General features: G+C 40.6%; 1 protein-coding gene across 9 annotated transcripts in view; it reads left to right on the top strand.

The window, feature by feature from the left end:
• Positions 1 to 21,478, top strand: part of BMPR1B (bone morphogenetic protein receptor type 1B) — a 228,600-nt gene that overhangs the window by 149,778 nt on the left and 57,344 nt on the right. The window contains exon 1 of one of the 9 annotated variants that reach the window (XM_086888432.1): positions 7,636 to 7,842. The exons of 6 other annotated variants lie outside the window; for them this stretch is intronic. The gene's annotated coding sequence lies outside the window, so the exon portion shown is untranslated. Of the gene's footprint in view, positions 1 to 7,635; positions 7,843 to 8,427; positions 8,929 to 21,478 lie in introns of those variants that run through there. 2 more of the 9 variants (XM_086888428.1, XM_086888434.1) reach the window with 2 other exon arrangements.

The following is a 21,478-nucleotide window of genomic DNA, read 5'->3' as shown; positions in this document are numbered from 1 at the left end:
CCCAACCAAACAAGGAAACAATATGCTCCTCTAAAAGGAGAGATATTGTAGAAGTCTAGTGTCTTCAAATTTAGATTTATTTTTGATAATACTGCAAAATTAAGTGGTACTGAAATTACTATTTGAAAATTCAGTTGACAGGTGGACTATGCACGCTCCGATTTGCCTTCAAACTCATCATACCAGTCAGAAGTGCCTCAGGTCTTGTTGTATCCACATCACAGTAGGGATTGCTTTGAGGTTTGACTTGTGTTGTAATACATAGAATTCAGTAGCAATGGAGTGAAATGTGGTTGGTTTTAGGCATTTTTTCTTTCTGGGTTTTGTTTTTTTTTGTTTTGTTTTGGGTGTTTTTTTCCTTATCATGCACTTGCGGTAAATCTGTAAATACAGCTAAGACTTATGTTGCTGCCAAGTCCTGCTTGCTGGGCTCTTGATGACATTGAAGTCACAAAATACATTTACTTTCCATGTGTTTGGTTGGCTTCTGTGGTCTTTGTGTACCTGTAATGACAGGAAAGTTTTGAATAGTGGCTGTATATTATGGAGGTAACCTCCCTGGAGAGCTGGGTACCTAAAACCAGTATGCCACTGTGGTTCCTCACGGTGACCTGCTTTGCAGTTAGGGAAATGCAATTGTAAACACAGGAACAAGTTTTGCTCAGAAAGAAAAGTTATTTCAATTGGAATTTGGTAGTGAGTAAAGACATATGTATGAGGGGGTGGGAAATACCTTCAACCAGCATTAGAGTAGTGTTATTTTGGTAGATGCCTATCTTGAATGTATAGGATACTTTTAATCCATCAGACATGCTTTTGGGCTGGAAATGGGGTTAAAAATCTATGCCTTTGTCCATTTATTGCTTGGGAGAATAGCTTGAAGGCTGAAATCCAAACTGAGCTGAAAGGCACTTCTGAAATATGAAATTATGTACTGATAAGATACTGTACCAAGAGACTCTAGCATAACTTAATTGCTGAGAACACTACATGGTATAAAAGTATTATTACTATTTTTATGCACTCATTAGTATAGCTTTTCTCAGTTATAAAAGCCCTGAAAAAATAGTGTGAAATGATTAAAAGAATTTTTTGAGGGTAATTACATCTCTCTTCATTCACTCCTCCCCTCTGTACCCAGTCATCCCAGCAAACCATCCCAGCTCTGTTTGGCTTCCTCTTCTGTCCTCTTGCAGCCTCATTGTTTGGCATGTTGAGGGAAAGGAGAAATGGAGATTTGGGAGGCACACTGCTCCTGCCACCCTGAAGACAGCAATAAGCTACTTCTGAAAGTGGGTTTGGGTATGGTAGCCTTTGGAGGAAAGAGTGACTTCAGGGGAAGTAAAAGTAGTTATTTAAATTAGTTTAAATCAGAAAGAATTCAGCTAAACTGCGAAAGATTTTCTAAACTTGATACAAGCATGCAGGTTAAAATATTTTTGGCAAGTGCACATTGTCAAATACAAAATACTGGTATATTTTCCAGAGTGTTGAAATAAATCTGAGTAAAAAGTATCCTTCTTTTTGTCTTGAACAAGTCAAAGTAATCTTCATTCTGCAGTGAGGAAAGTGAAAAAGACATTTGACTTCAAACAAGAGATAGAACTGATTTCTGAAAGTGTCTGTCAGTGAGTGTCACATCCCTCCAAGAATGCTGCATTTGCATCAGGACACCTCAGCTGATAGAAAGGTACAGGATGAATAGGTGGGTGATAAAATATGAGATGAACCATCTCCTTGAGGAACAAGTAACTTAAAATTTGGGGGATGGTTAGAGAGGACTTCAATAAGAGGAGACAGAAAATGGAAAATAAAATAATACATATAAATAGAAGAAGCAAATTGAATTCTTCCATTTAACCTTTTACATAATAAAAGACAGGAGACATCCCAATGAAATTAAAAAGCAGTGCATTTAAAAATTAATAAAAAGCAAATACCTTTTATTGGAGACAGGAATATGGACAAACTGAGCTATTGCTCTGATCTGATGTGTCAGCGCAGAGATTGCTAAATTATGTGACCTTTTGAGGAATTCTTTAGCTTCTGTAGCTGGGTACAGTTCTGTTTTGCCACAGTCTGTGACATCTGGCCAGAAGCCAGCCCTGGCTCAGCAGTTGGGTGAGTGCAGATGCTGTAGCAGTGTAGTTGTGGTAGATATATTGCTGTGAGGTGTGTGGCTCCCACTTTGTGAGGACAACTTCCAGTTGGAGAATCATGTGCAGGTTCTCACTGCAAGATCAGGCAGCATATGACAAAACCCTATAAATACCAGTTTCTGGTTTATTGGGTCAAACACATGTCCAAGCTCCATTAACTTTACTTTTGTGATGTCGGTTCCTTACCTGAATACAGTCAGCCTAGTGAGGAGCTTCAGTAAAGCTAAAGATACAGTCTTCCCTCACACATTTAGATTTTCAGCCAGCTTGTCAGAAAAATGGGCTTTTATTCATATAATAGAATAACCCATACTATAATGGTAATGACATTTGGAACCAACAAATTAAACATCTATGTGTATGTGTTTGTGTGTATGCTTATACTGATAGAAGAAGAATAATTTCTTTTCATCAAATGATAATAAGTATTAAAGTTTAAATTTTAAAGGCTGGTTTTTAAACAAGGGGGGAAGAAAGCCATGGACTCAATCATATTAGTCTGAGTAGGCCTTCTTACTAGGGAATATTGTTTATCCTAATGCTGTGTAGCCAAAATCTTTCAAAGGAACACTTCAGTTAAGACTGAACACAGCTTTATAGACTGGAGACTTGGACCTAAACCTCAGCCCTTAGTTAGCATACCATATCCTGATCCCCACACGTGATGAGATATATGGTTTGCTGCTTGTGTTTTAAGAAGAATCTGGTGCAACACATGATGCACAGCCACAGAAGGTCCTCACTAGGAAATGTGCCTCCCAAAGGCAGGGAGTATCTTTGCTACAGCTGTGAATGGCTTCAATTAAATCCCAGTGAAACTGGTAGTGGATTTCTCCATGCTATCATCTTGGGTATCATGCCTGAAAAACACATCCTTCTCAATATACTTTTCCTGTGGTTTAATCCAGAGATCTTTTCACCTCTCTTGGTAGTATTCTGCTGCATTTTCTCAAGGGTCAGTTACTCTTGATATATAACTAAGAAATAAATGGCCCTAAATGGGAAGGAAAAAACCTCTACCAAGCATCTCTGGATAAGCAGAAGAACCTGCCCATGATAAGATGCATCATGTTGCATCTCCTAAATGGCAGCATAAATCATGTTCCTGATCTCCTAAATGGCAGCAACAAAACCTCCATCATTAAAAGCATCTAAAACTGAAAAGAGAAAACACACTGAACTCTTCACGACATCCTGTCCAAGGCTTTGGTTGATGAGTATTTGCATTTTTTGCTTATTTCTTATTTGCTTCTTATTTACTTCGAGTCACATGAGAAGAATGCCATAGCTTAATGTTTCTGCTGGAGTAGCCAGCTTTAGAATAAAGTTTACAGGGCCTAAACAGTTTTTGAGTTAAAAAGCATGGTCAAATCATACTTTGAGAGTAGCAATTTCATGTAGTCTACATATATGGGGAATAAAAGGTATTTGAGAGCTAGGTATGATGGCTTATTTGGGCAGTTTCCATGAAAGTCTGCAGACTGTAGAGTCAGTTTTATCTGTAAGGATGATGCTGTATGAGAATTTAGGCTTTACAAATTAAGATTAAGAATTTAGAATTTTAAAATTTCAGAGAAGCACATGCATCACCTACTGTGTGCTGTTATTTCCTCCCAGCTCTCACAATTTCAAATGAACATGCAGACAAAAGCAGAAGGTTTATAAAACCAGTTGTGGTTCTTGTGACATTGGGAAAGATGTGTCAGTCATTACAGAGGTGTCAGCCATTACAACAGATGAAATGTTTTAGTGATCAGTGATGGTTATATGATATTCTTTATAAAAGCAGATGTTAATTTGTGGTAATGAATATAAGTATTTGTGTGGTGAACAACAGACTTCTTAAGGAAGTGATTTGATTTAAGGTATATTTTGAAAATACTCTGGTTTTGGGAATGATTTTTAGAACCTACTTTGTTTTTGTAAATATGGGGCAACTAAGAGACGGAAGAGTTTTGGTTGTTTGGCTTTTATTTAATGGGCCTGGCAAGCCTTTTGTTCACTTCTCCTCCTCCCGACAGTTTGCACACAGTCCGCCCCAATTTGTTAAAGACGAATTGTTGCCCGTGGTAACTGCAGAGAATTTGTTGAAAAGAACACTTTTAGAAGACAATGGGCCCCAAATATACTGTGGCACAGCTTTAAACTTTATTAAGTCTGTCTTGAACTACCCTCTCCTCTCCCGAGTTAAGGGAAGAAAAGTTTGGCAGCCTCCACGCTGTGAGCATGATTGATGCCCAGAACATCTGAGGGACTTTTGTGTCCACATGCTCTCCATGAGTGCATAATGTGTGAATACTCAAATAAGGTCAGCCCTTATCAGATGTAATCTAGGCCTGAAAGCAGATCAACAGTGACAGTCATACCCCAAAAGTGAGAACACAAATCATCCTTGCATGCTTTGGACAAGTTACGGGATTTTCTCCCTTGCTTCCGCTTTCCAAATGGGGTGTGTGTATGTCAGAGGGGAAGGGAAATTTTGGCAGATCTCTGGGGACCAAAAAAAAAAACCAACAAAAAAAGAGACAAAACCGAGAGGAATACGTGCCTGGAATACTAGATGGTGCTCTCAGCTGGGCCACAGGGGCAAGGGGGCGGTGTAGGGTGGCTGTCCCTGCACAGGGGCTGGAGTGTGTGTCTCCTCTCGGGCTGCTGGGGGAACATCCCCACTGGTAGAGCGAGGCAAGGAAAAAAATAGGGAAAAAAGAGGTTCAATTCACATATGTTTTAAGAGTCCTTTTAGAGATTTCTAAGCACGTCACAGCTTTTGTTGTGTGCCTGTCCCTGGGTTTGAATTCCTTAATTTTTCAAAGTGGAGTGAGAGCATCTTTTTTATTCTTTTTGAATTTGTGCTCCATGGAGGGAGACACTATGTTTCACCACAAAGTGAAAAAACAAAAAAGTTATATAATAATGCCTTAAAGAATTAATTTCTGCCAGCTTTCCTGGAGAAAGCAGATGCAAGTGGGTTTCATCTGAAGGAACAGCCTCCCGTTTGTGGATATTACTGTAGTTTAAGTACTGGATTGCTTTTTATCTAGGAAAACAAAGACAGCAGCAATGAAATGTTGTTAATTTAGACTTTTTTGATTTGTGCTTCTGCTTAGAAAAGGATTTTAATGGGCAAAGAGCTTTTACAGAACACAAAACATATAGGGAAATAGCATAATTAGCAGGAAGAAATAAAAGATGCCATTACATCATTGACAACATTAACAACTATGGAGACAATGATGTCATCCTCTAAGATGGGAAATTTTTTTTCCCACACTTATGATGACTTGAAAAATTCCTTTTCGTTTTTAGAAATACGATGTCCCTATCAGGACAATAATTTGCAATAGTTTTGCTTGCTTATGCACTCTTTATATGGAAATGTGTAATACTGGTGTATTCCCTGGGATTGAGTAGAAGATCCATGAACACTGACAGTTTACCTACAAACTGGTAATTACAGAACATTATTGCTGCTTCACTGGTTTATTTTGCTTGGTGCTTTAACAGTAACAGGAGTATCCAGCTCCTCACTGAAAAGGCACAATAGAAAAGATCCCTTAGTTGCAGCTCACACCTTGAACTCTGAACAGAAACATGGGCAGGAAGACCTCTTTCTTCCCTTCACTGTGCTATCACCTCTTTGCTCTGCTGAATGGGGCGGTGTTTTTCATGGTAAGGTGTGAAACTCTGGAAAGAAACAAGACAGAAGATGAAACCTCTTCTGTCATCAAGTTCATGACACTGGTGTCCTGAGCAACCATGTTACATGTTTCCCCTCCATCTTGTTTCTCTTCAAAAAGTGATCAAGGTGTGTCTTAAAGTAATTTATGCTTATTTTTTGGCCACCGTCCCAAAGAAGACTATCACCTAATATCCACATACCTAGTATGAATTTAGGCAAAGAACCACCTAATTTACAGAGATACATCACTGACTGAGTCTAAAAGACTCCTCCTGCCACCCACACCCTAACAAACACCTGTTGGGCACTGATTTTAACCACTTGCTTCAGTCTGCATAAGGAACTCCTCTCCTTGATGCATTGATTCTGCTGACATCCTAAAAGTATCTCGGTTAGATTCCCCATATTTTCAATGGCAGTCTTTCAGATTCAGACATTTGCTGCTTTGAATTCATCTGAGTCCTTTAAGGTCACACAGCTGAGTCTTGTGATGCCCATCCCAAGTGTCCAAAACAGTGATAATCTTCCATTTTGCAGTCAAAAAGGTCATAGGAGTGACATCCTGTGTTTGACATAGGAAGACGGCTCTGCTCTGTAGTGTTCAATATGTGGCAATTTGGGATTTTTAATTTTACTTACAAGTATATTAAATGGTGTCAGCAGATGACAAAGCATTACTTTAACACGTTTTTGTATGGGACTTTGGGAAAGAAATGCCCAGAATGCTTTTTGAAGACCACGTGTAGATTAAATAGGAATTTTAAACTCAAGGTAATTTTTCCCTTGAAAGCTGATCTGTATAGAACAAATCTGTAATTAGGACTCCTTTTAGAAAATAAATTTTTTAGGCACTACTGTGTTATTTCTTGCCATATGTTGCAATGAAAATGTGAGAAAGACTGAAAAATTATATTGACAGAATGATATTATTCACACGAACCATTCATTCCATTCATGTGCATAGAATTGAAAGTCTGTGTTGCAATTGCATTGTTAGTTGGTGCAGTAATCAAGCAGGTAATAAGAGTTTGAAACAAGAGGATGAGGAAAAAAAGGTATTCCACTAATCACTAGAAAGATCAGAGAAATGCTTGTCACATTTATGATACCTGGTCAAGGTCTGGTTTATGAATGCTGTGGCCAAATTACTCTCAGTGACATACAAGTGAATTTTACTCTGTTATTACTAACTGTTGCTTGATAGTAGCTAGGTGGCCACTTCAAAGATTTCCATTTTGCTAAGCATCATCATAGATGCTGATCTTTCCTAGAAAGCTTCAGGGGGATTACTTGTTTGAAGCAAAATACCACTTGAAGCGTGCTAGTGGAATTTGCCCATTGAGATGCCGAGCTTCTATAAGCTACAGCAGTCCAGTATCAGTGCCAAACTGACCAAACATTGTCACAAGTGACCTGATGCCTCACAAACCCTATAAATAAAATAAATAAAAGAAAAAGATAGAAAAAAAATAGTGCTATCATTAAATATGACTATATATTGATACAGAGTTTAATTGTAAATACCTAGCTTACCCCCTGCTCTCTTTTTTTCTTTTCTTTTTTTTTTTGGTGGTAGTTGGCAGCCTCTTTTAATTATGATACATCAGTTTGTACATTTTCCTATTATATTGCTGTATTTTAAGGTGTTTTAAGGGTCTCATCTCACCTGTGTTTTGCTCAAGAACAAAGACCACATACTTCTGCTGCTTGATGGCATTAAGAGTTGCTTAAAACACTTGTTCCTGTCAAAAAGGGCAAATGTGTAGATGGTTCAAAAACTGTGTGGGTGTGGCACTAGGGGATGTGGTTTACTGGTGAATATGGTTGATTATCTTAGAGCTCTCTTCAAACTTAAACTGATTCTGTGATTGTGTGGGTTTGCATCCACCGATGACCTGCTGATGTAGAGGTCTATAAACCCCAGCCACACACGAGGCGGCTTTGTTGTAGTGCGCCCGGCGGAGGAGCGACGCAACTGCTGAGCAAGTGTGACCATGAGGAGGGGTAAGGTTCAATCCCTGAGCGCGGCTGATGCACTAACAGGCTTATAGGGAAATCCTGCCCTTCGCAAATACCGAAGCGGCTCATTTAGTCCCCGAATAATGACACCAGCTCAGAAGGTGTCTGGAGCAGCTGTGCGGTGACAAGTTGCTGGGCAGGAGCGGAGGTCCCGGTTCCTCCTCGCTCCTGGCTGCTGCTGGCAGCGCTTCCTGCACGGGCAGGGTCGCGATCCGGAGCGCTCCGCGGCTCTTCCCGGAGGGCACAGCAAGAGTTTGATGTGCAGAGCCCCAAAGCGCTTGGCGGGACGGCTCGGGCTTCCTTGCGGGGCTGGGGCTGTCTCTCCCGGCAGCGGCTCCCACGCACCGCGGCCGCCGCCCGGGCTGCGCTTTGTGTCCGGCCGGGGGGCTGCCCTGCCCTGCCCTGCCCTGCCCTGCCCTGCCCTGCCCTGCCCTGCCCTGCCCTGCCTTGCCCTGCCCTGCCTGGAGGAGCCGGGCGGGGGCAGGAGCGGGGGTCCGGAGGCAGGCGGGGGCCGGAGCCGGGCGGGGGCAGGAGCAGGAGCCGGGGCGGGGGCGCGGCCAGGAGGCGGCCGGGGCCGGCGGGCGGAGCGGGGCCGGGGCCGGGGCTCTGGCCGGGAGCTGCGGCTGCACGGCCGAGGTGAGCGGGGAAGCGAGGGGCAGCGGGAGGCGGGAAGGAAGGAAGGAAGGAAGGATTTCGGCTCCGGGCTGCCGTTCTGGCCCCGCTGGTGCGGCCGTGCGGGTGATGCTCCCGGGGCGTGCGGGGCCAGCCGGAGAGATGGGGCGGCGGGAGCTGCTGCCCTCGCTGCTGTTCCCTTTCCCAAAGCGCAACTCGGGGCCGCCTGCACCGCTCGAAAGAAAAAGTTTTAAAGAAGCTGTGTTGTGCTTCTGCCCTCAAAAAATCTTGAGCGTTTCAGGCTTACGCTTTTTTTGTCTGGTTACCCCTTTTAACAGCGAGGGCTTTTTTTATTTAAGATTTTATTCTAGCTATTGACTTAGTAAACGTCGTTCTGGTTTCGTAGGAAGACTTAATTTGTTCTTGTTTAACTCCTATCAGGAAGGCGTCATGCTAATTGTAAGTGAAATTGCCGTATTTACGCACCAAGATGCTAAAATTTGACATGGCTAATAAGAAAAGGAGGCGCTAATTAGCATTTAACAGAGATTGCAGTAAGGCAGAATTGTGATTGACAGAATCATAGTAGCTTTATTAATTTTAAAGATGAAAATGAGCAGTTTATTAGAGGATTTTAAACATTCTTACAAACCTGCATTTGAAAACAAGTTCTGAGTGCAGTAAATGAGCTGACGTGGTTTTGGGAGGTTTTTTGCGAGTTTATAAATGTGTTTATTGTAGCACTTTATTCATGTACTGATGTTCTTTGGAAGAACTATGAAATTACAGTCACTGAAGACTGTTTTTTCTGATAAGCTTGGTGTCTCTTGAAAAGTGATAAATAATTTGATGAAACAGTCCTGGATGTTTTGGTTTGGATGTTTTCATTATGAAGCAGTTAGCTAACAAGCTGATAATCACATCTGAAAGGAGAAAAAAATATGCATACCAAGGAAGTTTTTTTTTCTTTTTCCCCATAAATTAGTCAGTTCTGTTAACTAACCAGGTGAACTCTCTGTGACTTCACCTACAGCCCCACAGCATCAACCAGCAGTTTCCCTGATGCTTGAGAAGGTTTTACTCTGGCTTGCTTAGTAAGACACACTAAAGTCAAGGAGCAGAAGAAACAGGAGCGCCACTCGTGCAGTCCATTTGTCCTGGAAGCTTTCATGTGGTGGGAAGTGGGTGCAGTGTCCATGGGAGCAGCTGGGCTTGGGGAGAGCGGGGTAGATGGCAGAGCAGGATTCTGAGCAGCAGCTGGTCTGCAGGAGTCCTAACCAAGTGTAGCACTGTGTGCAGTTCAGATTCAAGCCTTCAGTCTTTGATCAGTCATTTCCTCCTTGAATGGCAAAACTACTGTACTAGTGTTTTTTATCTAATATTTGACTTTGTTTTCAGGCATCTCTACAGAAGCTGTGTATGAGGCTTGGGAGTGAGAACGCCACACAGTTTAGCGTGGGATGAACAAATTTTATGGACTTTGGGTGAAACTGAAAAACGAGTTTGAAACCATTAACTGGTACTTCCTAAGTGATACTTGTGTGACGTGGAGGCTCTAGACAAACTGCAAGTCACACCTGACTGACCAGTCCTGGATATCTTTTGCAGGGGCCCTCGGTATTGTGGCAGCACCCTCTGCTGCCGAAGTGGAGAGTGCAGCTGGGGCTGCATCAACTTCCCTGAAACCAGGAGTCAGAAATGTACCTGAGCCTTGTTAGGTTCTCTGTTCCCTTTTAAAATTTTGATACGTGAATGCTTTGACACTTTCCTTTCTGCATGATCCCTTGAAGTCAAAGCGGAGTTATTTATACCAAAATAATGTGCTCCTAAGGATACTGAGAATCTTGGTGCAATGACCTTCAAGGAAATAGTATGTATTCTAATGTAGGAGCATCTGCAAGGGGATTACACAAATCTGTGGAAGAAATGCAGTAGGCTGCTGAAAGATGTGCACAGAAAACTTAGGTTGTCCAGAGGAGACCAAGATTTTTTCCTTTCTGCAGAATTTCAGGCACAAATATGAGCATGCAAAACTTATGTGAAAAGATCCTCAGATACAGTGTCTTATCAACAGTGTAATTACGAGTGTCAGTAGGAGATTCACAGTAATTTGAAACCTAGCTGCTTATGAGTTCATTGTTTGCATTTGAAATACATTCCCAACTTCCTGGCAGTTGGGGGTCAAATCATTCCTTGGTTTTTGAGCACGTGTACAAACGTCTGTAGGAAATGCAGCTAGTGTCTTGTTCAGCACAGGGATTTTTCCCTCCCAAGGACTGTGTATTTCTTGTTTGCAGCACTGCTTAGAGGGTAAGAGGCTTGTGCTGGGGAATCTTTGCCAGGGAGTGCCCAGTGATCTCCCAGAGGTGCTCACAGCAGCTCCAGCCCAAAAATCTTTCAGCAAATAAAGACAAAGTGATAGCAGCTGAAGCTGAGTGCTTGAGGATAGTTTTAGGAGCTATATCAGGGGGGAAAAAGTCTTGGTAAGCTATGCATTGTATAATTTTATTTATGTATTTGTTTATTTCTTTTTAATTAAAAAAAGAAAAGAAATCACAGTAGCGCTTTGCTACCTCTTAATGTTTGGTTTATGGGTCAGTTTTAAGGCAGAAATTGTTATGAAAAGAGAGTTGAAAATGAAATCAAGAGGTCTTTTAATTTCTTTAATTTCTTTAATTAAGAGGTCATGCCTCAGGCTGAGAACAAAATTTTCTAAAGCTTTATTAATTCTAGCTTAAATTTGCTTGGTTAGCCACATCTATTCTTTATCACCTCAAAGCTTCTGTTTCCTTGTAGGATGAGTGTCCTGTGAGGATATGAATTACTCGCCTGTGGAATTTGCCTTTTCCCTTTGCATATATACCTGGGGAGATCCTGATGGTTCAACATGGTTACTAAAATCAGATATAGTTAGATTAATGTAATGACTGATTTGCACTAGATGCCAAGAGTTTAGTTAGTCCCTATATATTTGATACACAAATATACATTTACCAACATTTGGCTTCCCTTCAGTGATGAGGAGACCATGGGTTTCCAGGAAATAATTTCCAGTGTGTCTTTATTTTGACTTCTAGAAAAATTAGTCTTAAGTGTACTCTGTTTGTCTTTGTGCAAGCTCAAGCTATATTCTATTTGTCTGGTCTTGAGTTACTTTTGCTGAACTTCACTGTGCATTTTTCAGTCTCTCTGTGTTCCTCAAAATGCAGAGCTCAGACCCGAGTATTTCTTCATTTGTGCAATTGCTTTTGTATGTGCATACAAAAGCAATTGTTTGTTATAGTGGCTGTATATTGGGTTGTACTGTCTTAATAGCACCCTAGTTTCTCCCAAATGTTTCTCCAACTTCTTAAGAACATTTTTGAATGCTAGCATTATCCTCCAGTTCACATTTACTTATGTCTTAATGTCTACAAGGCCTCTGTTTTATCCTAGAGGGAATTGAAATGTTTTTGACATGGTTTGTTCGTGACCAGTGTTGCCTGTTGCTCATGTCTGTCTCTTGGAGTATTTTTGGCTGAATTTAATCTTCTCTAAACTTGAGATCAAAGTGTAAGGAAGAAAAGCAGAGCAGTTCACTCAGACTGAACTGTAGCTCTTGTGTTCAGGCTTTTGGGCTGAGCACTATTTTCTGCTTCTATCCTGCATTGCAGACTTATTGAGGGTAACTTTTCAGGCTGGAATTCAGACTTAAGGAGATTCTTTCTGAAAGAAATTTTCAAAAATTAGATCAGAAAAGGTAATGTTTGTTTGCAGACTGAATCCTAAATAATGTAGGCCAAAATGGTTAGAAAAAAGGAATAGTTAGAAAAAAATGCTTACTTGAGCTCAATGATGCAGCCTAAAGGGTTGTGCTGTCAAGGAAACTGGTGACAAAAGCTCTTCTTACCAAACCTGCCTCTTTGTTTTAAAAACTCTTTTTTATCCCATAATCTGAGAAAGGTTTGTTTTTTTTTAAAAAAAAAAGTTTCATAAGAGGCTGAGCTTTGGGGTAAAACTGTAGTTTTGGCCTAAATCCTTTGCATCTGTCACTGCATAGCTGCATCAGTCCTATACATGGAATGGAGTGTAAGCCATTACTTACTGTAAAAATGGAAGTTTATGAAAATCCTGAGATTTTCCTGCCCATCTCACCCATGTTGGATGGAAGCAGGATATAGGTTTGGCAGATTTTTCTATCTTCCCATACCACACTGGTGGCATCCCGAGTGGTGCTGCAAATGAGCATCTTTTGAATAGTCAGGAAGTGGACTGTGTTGCAGCTTTGTCCTGAAGTGATGTGTGGAAATCATAGAGAAGTTTTTCTGAATGCAAGAGCATAGCACTTGTGAAAAATAGAGTGGAGAAAGTATGAGAAAACTGAGCAGGACCCAGCTGTATCTTCGAGAAGAAATTTATGCCTCTTGGTGTTACCTCAGGTTCACACTGTGGAGTGACACATTAGCCTTTAATGGATTAATGGATCCAAAGCCACAGAGACTCTGAGCAGAGGTAATTGTCAATTGTTTTTGCAATCTGGTAAACATATAAAGGTGAAGCAACGAAATTTTTGGTATAATTATTTGTCAGACAGTTCACTGCTTAAGGGATTTAGCAGGCAATTCTGTACTTTGGTGTAATGCAAAAGAATTTCATGTTCACCTGCTGGTCTGGCTGTTGTCTGGAGAAGTGCCAGGCCTCCATATCCACCTCTGGCATTTGTTGCTCCTTGATGAATTTTAACACTTGGAGAATTAAAGGTAAAAACTGTGGGAATTAGGAGGTAGGACCTGACATAGTTTGGCTTGTTGAAAGTTGAAGGATGACCTGGGAAGCATGAGGATAGGTAACTTTTGGGCTGTGTTACTTCAGAAGTAGCTGCATGGTGTAGTTGTACAGCATGCATTTAAAGTAATCATTTTTCAACTGTAAACTGATCCTAGTTACCATACAGGAAAATCCACTTAAAGTTTGAACCCAGCTGTTAAATGCATAACCACGTCCGTGTTCACGAGGTTCAGACTGCAGCTGTTACATGGCATCCCCGGATATTAATCTCTCACTATTAATCAGCAGCGAAAATGGCTTATGGTGAGCATTACAGATGCTCAAAATCTCATCTCTTCAGCATCATACCTGGAGGGAAGGTAGCAAATACTTGGGTCTTTGCTTCTTTCATTCCCTCTCTCCTTGTTTTTCTAGGAGATACAGTTCAACTCAGGACATACGAGACGTACTTTGCAGCACTTGTTCTGAACTGGAGTCTATCACCCATCCTCACCTGCCTGCCCTTGACAGAGATACTGGCTTTGAAGGCCTGATGTGTTTTGCAGTGACAAGCACTTCGCTTGTGTGATTTTCAGTGCCTTTTGTTCCAGATTCATCACTAGAAAGCAGAATACTTAAGTGGACTGAAACTAGATGTGTGCCATGTGTTAACCCGAATAACCCAGAAGTGTTTCAAAGACCTGCGTGATTTTAAACTTAGATAGACTTTTTGAGACTCACAGGACTACTCTTTCCCCTGAGTAATTTGCAGAAGTGGAGACTTAATTCCTTTAAAATATGAACAGGGCTAATGTGTTGGTTTAGTTGTCCAGCCTGAGGACAGTCTTGTCTTTTAACTAACCCCTATTTTCAGCTCTTCTGTTTTTTAGCATTTGACACTGGGCACTACCGATGTTTATGATGTTTGTCTGTGGAGTTGCTGTGATATTGCAATGGTACTGGTCATCTCTCAGCAGATTTTAGGCTGTTGCTTCAGACACACTATATTCTAGTAAGAAGTCAAAACGTGCACACTAAGCAAGTGTATTGTTCTTCCTGTGCTGAAATGTGGCTTTGCATTGGCTTGGCAGTGTAAAAGGTACTCGAGCCACAGCATATAAACATTCCATGAAAAGGAAATAGGATATTCATTGCTTCTCTTTTGAAAGAGAGTTTGGGAAATGTTGCTTGCTGAGCTTCTTCAAATAAACTCCTGATCTCCTTTGGGACAGCTCTGCTGTCCTGGCTCATCCGGTGGCCCTGTAATGCACTCAGGAGGTGTTTAAGGAGCAAAAGGGTGATGGGAAGTGTTAGATTTGTCTCTGTTCCTGCTTTGTTGAAGTTAATGACCTTCTGCTTTCTGTTTTAAAAACATTCAGTTAGCTGCAAAGAGAAGTGCAGCCCCTTTATTGCTAATCCACAGTATAAATATTAGCCTTTTGTACTAGTTTTGCTTTGCTAAGAAGAACACATCTGTATGTATTTAGTCATAGTTCTGTATTTGAAAGGATATTTCTATCAAACAGGATTTTGAAATAATAGAGTGCCAAATGATCACAAAGATTAACTGCTAAAAAAATTTTTCTGGGTTTCTGAATTCCCCAAGGGAGAGAAAAGAGCACCTTGAAAGGGAATGCTACCCTTTCCAAGACAATTGTTTGCCAATGGATGAAATTTAGGAATGGAAAAGCTAGTCATGTTCTGTAATAGAGCTTATTATAGCAATAACAGATCTACTGAGATGGACAAGACCAAGACCGTGGGGAACCAGGGATGTTAGGTGTCTTTGGAGATTCTGTGCATGACATTGAACATGGTAGAAATAGAGTTACTTTGTGTTTCTGTGGCTTCACTTAATTGTAAATGTTACCTTAATTTGTTCTTTATATTCTCTTTTACCACAATCTTTTTTTTTTCCTCCACTGCTCTTTTGAGGAAGCCAATACAAGTGTGATGTTTTGGGGAGCAAACTGATGATGTGCCAGGATGTAGGAATTTGCTTAAGTGTCTGACAGCATTCCCTTGAGTGTGAAAGAGGGCATGTTTGTTTGTCCCAGCAGTATTTGGTGTCCAGTACACAAAGTGTTGTTACCCACAGTGCTCAGTGGGATTTGAGCTTTTTCCCAGCCTTCGAAATACCGAACTTTTGGTGGATAAGGAGTAAAATGTAGTAATTCATTTGAGCGTGTTGTTTATAAATGTTTGATCCACTGGTGGCAGGGACAGTATCTGTCATCCCTGTTTCTGAAATAAGTGGTGTGAATAAAAGCTGAGCAGTCTGCATGAGACATAAGCACCTCAGGAGCCCCATGAATACCACTACTATAAGCTAACCTAAGCCGATTGGGTGAAGAATGTGGTTTCCTGTCTTCGCTCAAAAAAAAAGTTCTTCAGGCTTACTGACATGCATACTGCAAATTTAATTTTCATAAATACTTCATCTCTTTCTTATGCTCAGTTTAATCTATCAAAGCCACACGGTGCAGGAGACATCTGGGATTGTGCTTAAGCAGCTGGGTTTCATTTGCAGGAGGTTTCCAGCAAATTTCTCTTTCTTCCAAACACAGAATATCTTGGTGACTGTGCAGAGTACTGGGAAAATCAGCATGAGTGACATAGCTGCAGAAACAGATGGGCTTAGTTTCTTCCTTTACCTGGATTAGGTACAATCCAAGGCTCTTCATGGGAGGCTTTGTTTTGTATCTGGTCAGCCTAAGCAATAAAAGAACTATTTTTTCCCTAACTGTGGCACCTTGTATAGCAAGTGAACCTTTACAGCAGCCAGCTACATTTTCCTTTAGTAGTAAAAAGCACAGAAATTCTAGTCTGAAATGTCTGAAATTGACAGTCTAGTTCTGTATTGACATATGCTGTGATAAAGCAACTTATATAGTAAATTAATTATTAATGGAATACCTGTTGTAAAATCTGAATGCATATTAATTATGCCAGTGTGACATTATACTAACCTCTTTTCTATTGCGACTAAGTAAAAAGTGAAAACTCAGTCTTTTGTTTAAATTGTTAAATGTATTCTGTATGATTAAGGGCCACCAAGTAGATTTTGTTGAATGAATGATGGCTGCCTGTGGGAAGTCACCAGCTGAAAATACAGCTACAGATGAAGAAATAACATTTTCACCTTCCGAATCTGTCATTACTGGCTTCAGTTTTGCAAATAAATTTAGACTTCGGAAGCATTCTTTCAGATCACTTTTCAAAGAGCTGGAACATAAAATTTATTATTTCATAAAAATTATTATTTTTAAATGTAGTTTTCTGTATGTTCTCTTAGCAGTTCAGTTGTTAGTAGCTGCCTGAAGATGTACTTTATTTATTATTTTTGTTGCCTTATAAATTGGAAAATAAGTAAATATATACCAGAAGTCATCAGTAAAAAGAGAGAAGGTTGTTGGAAGTTATTATTTATAAAATTTTGTATCTGATTCTGTCCACATCAGTTGTTATTAACGTCTTCCCTTCAAAAAAGAAACGAAGATAAAAATTCCAGCAGTAGCTATAAAGAAGAAAATCTGAGAAGTTTTTTGCTGCAAATAGGAATAGCCCAGCTGCAGTAGGCATTTTAGCTGGACAGTGAGGATTAAACTGTCTAGGGAGCATCTTGTTCATGTGGGAAAATTTGGGCATGGAATTGCTGCTCTGTATGAAATAGAGATGTTGGTATGTGTAATGGTTTCTCCGTGGTAGTGGCTGTATTACATGTACAGAAATTCACATTTCTCTTAGATTACAGTTCCCATGCAAACCCAGACACTGCAGTGTAGTGATATTCTGGCATTTTTCCTGGTCAGTTCTCTTTAAAATGGGGTTCTCCAAAAAGTTTGTGATTGAGTCAGTATCCTTAGCAGCAGCCAGTGATAGCTGACACTCTGATTGTGGGTGGTTATTAACAGTACTCTGCAGTGCTTTGGTTTTTGAAGGGTTTTAAGGCTTGTCTTAGGCTGACTGTTCTCTGTGGCAGAGGGAGATGCTGTGCTTTCTACATCCTGAGAGAAGGATTCAGTCTGGAATATCTGCTGTCATTGTACTTCATTAATTTTTTTGTATTAAGCACTCCATTATAACTCTGTCCCTTAAATCCCTTAGAAATTCTTCTTTTTGGGGCCAAAAAAAAAGCCCTAGACACTTTCTACATCTATGGTCATGTGTCAGTCGTGTACATGTTTTGTGTAATAATGAAATAGTAACATTAAAAAAAAAAAAAAAAAAAAAGCAGATCAAATATCCTAAAAATTGTGTGAAAATCTAACCTTTTTAACCAAGCTTCTTTCTCTTGGAACATGTTTGTGCAGTCAGCTAACATCCTGCCTCCAAAGAGCACTAAAATAAACCTAATGTTACAGCCTTCCTTTTGTAACAGATATCTTAAGGTTATTTTAGGTAACATAGGGAGATAAAGCTTAGCTGATGTAAAAAAAAAGGGAAAATAAAGTCTGTCTCTAAAACACAATGGTTTGAACAGGTGAAAAAGTTTTTGTTGTTCTCCCACTTCTGTAAGCGATGTGTTGGCAGAGTCCTCTGTCTGTTTAGAGAGCAAAGAGGGAATTCAGTCTGGAGCTTTACAGCTTTGGGTGACAGCACCTGCTGACAGCACTCTGCCACCTGTGTGCTTTCATGTCCTGGCACTAAGATGACATTGCTGCTTCTGGGAAGAACCTTCCTGCTCTCAGTGGGCTGTTCTTAGATGGGTGCTACACTGGGGAAAAGGCTGCAGCCCTGCCATGGACATGTGGGAAGTACAGGACAAATAGCAAAGATGGGAATAGCTGAAAAAATTCTCATGAATGGTGCACTGCTCCTGCTTCTCTCCAAGCAAATTGTTTGTGCTAGTGGGCAAGCACCTTCCACACTTGGATTGAAGAGCTGGAGGAGTGCTGTGGTCCTGTGGTTAAGTTTACACTTACACTGGGTTAGGTTTAACACTTGCCTCTACATCAGAAGGATTTTTCAGAGCTAAGTAAAGGTGTTGGTTTAAATCTTTGTTACATTTTTATATAGATCTAAAAGAAGTATAGAAATCTGTGCTTCTGAAACTGTTGGCTAGAATGACAAGATTTTTCTTACTGTGTGACAGCATTAATGATTTTTATATTTTCAATGTTTATTGGCATATATTTCTTCTATTTATACAATAAATAGACAATACAAAGGGAAAATTCAGTTATGAGTAGTGTGGAAGAGAGCTATTAAATTCATCACTGTAAGCATTTGGTATAACTCTACCATTGCTCCTGCTCCAGTTTCTCTTGTCTGGTTAATATTTTAGTGGTGGTAACCAACCCTTTACAGAAGGAAACAATGCAACACAGTTTTATGAAAAAAATTTGGTTTAGTTCACTAATGATCTTTCAAAGATCATTACAAAGCTTTGTGGAATAATCCCACCTAGATTCTCATTTGATTTGTGGATCCAGATCCACGGAAGTTCTGCAGTCGAACCATGTTTGGCTTATTTCAGTGGGAAGTCACAGTGATACCCTTGTAAATCTGGTCTGTTCTTCTGTTTCACCTTCTCTCCTGCAAAATGGAAATAATAATGCAGTCTGACTCCACAGGGCTGTTTATGAGAGTCATTAGTTGGGAGTAGCTGTCTCTGCAGGTGACAAAGGCCATAGAAATGTTTGTAGATACATTATAAGCAGTAACAGACTGCTGCTGTTTGATGTGCTGGATCGAATGGCTTCCAAAATCTGAGTGGCAGCCCACTTAGGCCATGAGGTACTGCCAGGTTACATTCCCACTGTTCTTGGGGCAGCTTAATCTTAAATAATGGAGAATAAATTTTCCTTGCAGAAGGGCGGATAGTTTTGTCACCAACTCTCAGACAGGGTCTTCAGTTGTCAAGGCACCCGTGTTTTTGCCTCCTTGCAAGAAACATAGGAGGTGGCAGAGGAAGGGTGTGTGTTCTAACATCAGCACTCCAAAACTGAATCTCTTAATCTGGGCTGCTGCCACATCTGCACCAAATAACTCAACCAAGTCCTTGATGCACTCAAAGTAATAACATTTTAGGGAGAGAAAAGTGGCATTTAGAAAAAAAATTATAGATCTTAAATGATGTCAGCTGTTAAGTTGTATATACCAAGTAAGTCATGCTACACAAGCCCAAAACAGATGAAAACACCCTTACTGGTGCTGCAGTCAAAATGCCTGTGTTTATGTTGTACATGCAGCCTTTGACTCCTGTGCATGTGCATTGCTGTGTAGTCTTCAGTTGCATTATAACAGATTAGCTTTTCCATTGGACCCCTGATTTCTTCAGTATAAAGGATGAACAATCTTCACCTAATGAGTCCCTATTTGTTGTTTTATAATGTGATAATTTTATAATAAATAATTTTATTATTTGTTATTTTATAATGTGACCATCACCTTATTTTGCCACGTGCTATTCAAACCCTGCTGAGGAAATGATTATTCATTCCCTCACATTTTTTTTTCCTGAGAGACACATCATTATAGTATCATTACTTCAGTTTAGTTTTACAAATCACCAAGGTTAGACAAAGGCATTCCTGTCCCCCCATTCAGGAGGTGGAGCATCGAGACAGAGGATGATTCAGGCTAGAATGAGACACCCAGGCTGCAGTTTCACATTTGGGTAAAATCAGCCTAAATTAGAATGTGAGCAGCAGGGTACAACTCCATACTGTTGATTCCTCTCTCTGTTTGTTCCTGGGTCTTAGGCAGTGATCTGGTGGAGCAGATCACTGATGTGACAGCAAAATCACCAAGATAGCAGGAAACTTTATTTTTGGTTAGACTACCTCTTTCAAAGGAAGTGTGTTCTGACATCCCCTTGTGACATTATTGAATTTGCTACATGCTTGGTTTTGAGGCACTCTGGGCTCCATCCTGTGGCATGCATTTACTTGAGGTGAAAGCACCTTTCTGCCATCCGTGATACTTGTGAGTGCTGACTGTGCTGGGTGGTCAGAAATGAGGTTTTCAGGTTGAGCTCACAGAGGAGTGGAGCAAAGAATTGGGGACCTCTTGAGAAAAGAGTGGCTTAGTGATTTGTTCTGGCTCCACCCCCAAGTACTGCTGGGGGAAACAGGTCACGGCAAAGCATCAAGTGGCATTGCTTGCAGATCATTCCTTCTCTTTTTCTTATTTTAGTAGGTTTTTTTTCTACTCGTGGTTATTTACCTCACCTACTTTTTAAGTTTCTGGCAATAATTTAAAAAGGGTTCTACACACAGTGATAAATATCCTTTATTAAACTTGCAGAAGTAACACTAATTCAGCCATCTCCTCAGTAGGCAGGTGGGTAGGTGAGTTGATTTTTTTTTTAGTGTGCTTCTACCATATTGTGGTTTTATGGGTTATTGTTTAGACTTTGAAAAAAATCAAGTGGAAAACAGAAGTCCTGTCATGTAGCACACCCCCCATTGTGCCAAAGCATGATGCAGCACAATGACCATGCATATCCATGTCACAAAACTTTTCCCTTGAGTGAACAAAGCGGCACAAATAATAGGTTGCAAATCTCCACATGTCCAGCACTTGGAAGGGACAGGATATTTTGCTAGGGCCTTGCAGAAAGGTTTTTCCACAGAGAAGTTACAAGATTCAACAAATCAAAGTGCAGTTCTAAGCTGTAGAGAAACATCCAGCACTTCTTGTTTCCACCCAACTCAGTTTTCCCCAGCACATTCCCCTCCTTATGTGAGTTTACATAGTTCCCAGATTTTCCAGCTCACTTCTGCTGCTTACCACTTATGTGTGCAACACTTTTTCTCAGCTTTGCAGTCCAGCTTGGTGTATCTCTCAACCCATTCAGTTTCCTCATCAGTTCCCAAATACTGGGAAGAACAACACCATCCACTGTGCTGTTGCACAGCCTGCCATAGCCTCTCACAGGCAGGAAGCAAGGCTGCTGGAAAAGTCCTGTTGAGCTGGCATATTCCTTTGGAGGTGACATTGTCAGGAAATTCAACTCCTCAGATCCCTGGGGTCTGAATTTGTACAGCCAGGGGGATTACTGATTTATTATTGGGCCAGGCTAGGTCAGATCTTTGAAGGACCTGCAACAAATGCACTCCTTATTCAAACTCTTCTGCTCATGAGTAGAGATTTTGTTTAAGAAAAGCTTCATGGAATGTACTGTAATGCTTCAAATTAGATTTACTGCAAGCCTGCCATTATAAAATATTAGAGAATGGTTTTGTTTGGAAGGGATCTTAAAGATCATCTAGTTCCAACTGCTGCCTCTGCTGTGGGCAGGGACACCTTTCACTAG

Source organism: Cyanistes caeruleus, chromosome 5 (genome assembly GCF_971803275.1).
Source record: "Cyanistes caeruleus chromosome 5, bCyaCae1.hap1.1, whole genome shotgun sequence".
NCBI classification, from domain to species: Eukaryota; Metazoa; Chordata; class Aves; order Passeriformes; family Paridae; genus Cyanistes; species Cyanistes caeruleus.
Note: the sequence above shows the minus strand (reverse complement) of the source record. Positions and strands in the feature narration are given on the sequence as shown.